This window comes from Belonocnema kinseyi, chromosome 1 (genome assembly GCF_010883055.1).
Source record: "Belonocnema kinseyi isolate 2016_QV_RU_SX_M_011 chromosome 1, B_treatae_v1, whole genome shotgun sequence".
Classification (NCBI taxonomy): Eukaryota; Metazoa; Arthropoda; class Insecta; order Hymenoptera; family Cynipidae; genus Belonocnema; species Belonocnema kinseyi.
The window spans coordinates 17233917-17236824 of NC_046657.1; the positions used below are offsets into that span (position 1 = coordinate 17233917).

A 2908-nucleotide genomic window follows, 5' to 3' on the forward strand; every position below is an offset into this window, starting at 1 on the left:
TCTTCTCATTATGGATGAGAATGTGATAAAATAATCATGGGGCCTTGAAAAAGTAGCGTTTTTCGCCTCTTGACTTTTTTCCATATCAAGCTTTTGTTGCTTTAAACGTCCATTTTCGTTTGGTTTTTTGGATTTTGAAAATCCTTTAACTTTAGTAAGTTTGATTTTATCATAAAAAGTTGTCAAGATAAATTGTTCATATTTTTTTGTACCATAAATAGCTGTCGATAAAATTTCCCAATTTTGAAAAAAAGTGGTCTCAAAAATTTTGAAAAAGCTTCAACTTTTTGGATTTTTATCAAAAATGGCTGTTTAACGAACTCGATCTTTCTTTTTGGTCCCTCGAACAGTGTGTCAAAGCCCAATCCAATCGGACCAGTCTTTCGAAAATTATCCGGTATACAGACAACAACAACGACGACGCCGGACAGACAAACAGATCCCGACGTAAAAACTTGTTTTTCTGACTCACGGGGCCTCAGAACGTCGACATTTGATAAAATCCGAAAAAGTTATTTTTCATAAAAAACTAATACCTTCTCATTTTTGACGATAATGTAGAAATTATCAACAAGATTTGTAGAAAATCTTTCATAGAATAAAATTATTGTTCCGTAAGTTACAACCGAAAAATTACAATTTCAAAAAAATGCAAGTTGTTTTAAATATTAAGCTAGACTCGCGACCGGGACAAATCAGAAAATGAAAGTAAATTAGAAAATTGAACTGCAGTTTGAGTATTAAAAACTAAATAGTGATTGATTTTACAATGTGATTCTAGATCTGTTCAAAATGATATAATTTACATATTTTAACGTTAAAATTTTAACGAATTTAATTGCAAAGCCTTAGTAGTGACACAAGTGTAAAGTTAGAATTAATGGCTTCTTAAATGAACGCCTTTATTCAATTTCTAAATCTTTTTGAAGTATTATTTCAGTATAAAATATTCCTTTTTTAATCTATTTGGTTTGGAAATAAGAAAAAAACAATTTTCAATAGTAAACAATCTGAAAATGAATTGTCAAAATTTCAGAGTGACAAATTTAAACTTGGAATGTTACGATTATAATTGTTTAATTTTTTATTTGTATTTCGAAGGTAAAAGTATTTCATTTTGATTCTTGAAGAACAGTTAAATAAGCATTAATTTAGAAAAAAATCAAATAAGCTGGAGGTTTCTGAATGTTACAAAGAAAAGAACAAAATTTGGAGCTCCTCAAGAATTTTGAAATACTAGGAAAACATAAAAAATTTCTGGATAGATTAAAAATGATTTTTTATTTTGAAAAAGTACATAACTCAAAGAGAATGTTTGAAAATATTTCAAAACATTTCAAAAGATTTACAATATTAGAAAAAATCTTGAAGCTCTTAAAACAATTTTGTGTGCAGGATTTTACAAAAATGTTAGGAAAAATGGGAATCAATCTAAAAGACTTTTGATGATTTTGAAATGTTTTCAAATGTTGACTTTTTATTTTGAAAAATTACATAATTTTAAGAGGAGGTATAAAAATATGGGACCACTGACAAAAATTCCGAAAGGGATGAATGAAAAATCCCAAAAAATGAAATCTCCGGCACCTGAATAATAATTTTATAAAAATTGTATTAAAAAAGACATTAAAAAACACGTGTGCTTTGAAAGAAAAAAAGGTTCTGCTTAAATTTTCTTCGTACCTACATAATAACATTTTTGAAACAAACTTTGAAGGATTCAATTCAACAACGATTTATATCAAAATTTATTTTTATTATTTTTCTTTTATTAATAAAAAATTCGATTTTTCAGAACTTTTTCATGTTTTTTTCAAATACTATGCACATTTTTAAACATATTGTAAACTGTCCAGAATTTCATTATTCTAGAATTTTTTAATTCGGGATTTTCAGGTTTCAGCATTTTGTTATTTCGGGAAGTTTACAGTGTTGAAAATATTTCAAAAATTTGAAAAGATTTATAAAATTGTAAAAAAATCTTGAAGATTTTGAGGCATTTGAACTCCTGAAAAACTTAAATCAGTCAGCTGTATCAATTATAATGATTTAAAGTTTATTTTAAAATATATTGTATGGAATATGATATTTTTTATGAATATGCCAGTGAAATTCTGTTCGTCTAATTTTGTTTGCCAATGCGAAATGTAATCTGGCTTGGAACTGTCGTCTTAACATCTAAAAACCGTAAGAACAATTTTCCTATCACTTGGAATTATAATTATATTTTTATAAAAACGTTAGAATATATAATAATTAAGAAATTGGAAAATATATACGAGAACTTGATTAAACGAATAGTCTAAAAAAGTCAGTAGAAATTGTAGACCACAAAAATAAAAACTAAATATTATTAAAGAACTATATATAGACAATATATAGAATGGAAATTATAATTAATAATTTTAGAATTAGTGGAAAATATATGAAACCGTAATATAAATTACTCATCGACTTATATTTTTGGTATTTATTAAAACAACCAAGTTTTGCAAAGCTATAAATGTAAAAATGTTTTAAGGGCATGTGACACAGCTAAATGCCTATATTATCGACCACAGTTTTTCAGTTCACTGAATGTTTTTTTGAACCTGAGAACTTTTTTTGTAACTAAAATATCGAGCTGAAACTTTGGGAAATGTATTAGAGAACAATAAAGTACGTTTAGGTACTGAATTTTGGTAGGAACTTCACTGAAAATTATTTCATCTTTTTTCTAAACCTCAACATTTTTTGAACGTTCGAACTTTTTTTATACATAAAATATTGGTCTCAAACTTTGAGAAATACAAGAGCCGAAAGAAATCTACGTTTAAGTACAAAGCTTCATAATAAAAGATGTAAAAAAATATATTTCAACAATCAATTCCAACGGCATCAGCCGGTAACGTTGTACACGAAAATACGA

The 2908-nt window shown here is 26.7% G+C and overlaps 1 protein-coding gene across 2 annotated transcripts in view; it reads left to right on the forward strand.

Annotated features, from left to right (window-relative positions):
* The window catches only part of LOC117175427 (putative ankyrin repeat protein RF_0381), a 12563-nt gene that overhangs the window by 981 nt on the left and 8674 nt on the right, over positions 1–2908 (forward strand). The gene's annotated exons all lie outside the window — the stretch shown is intronic.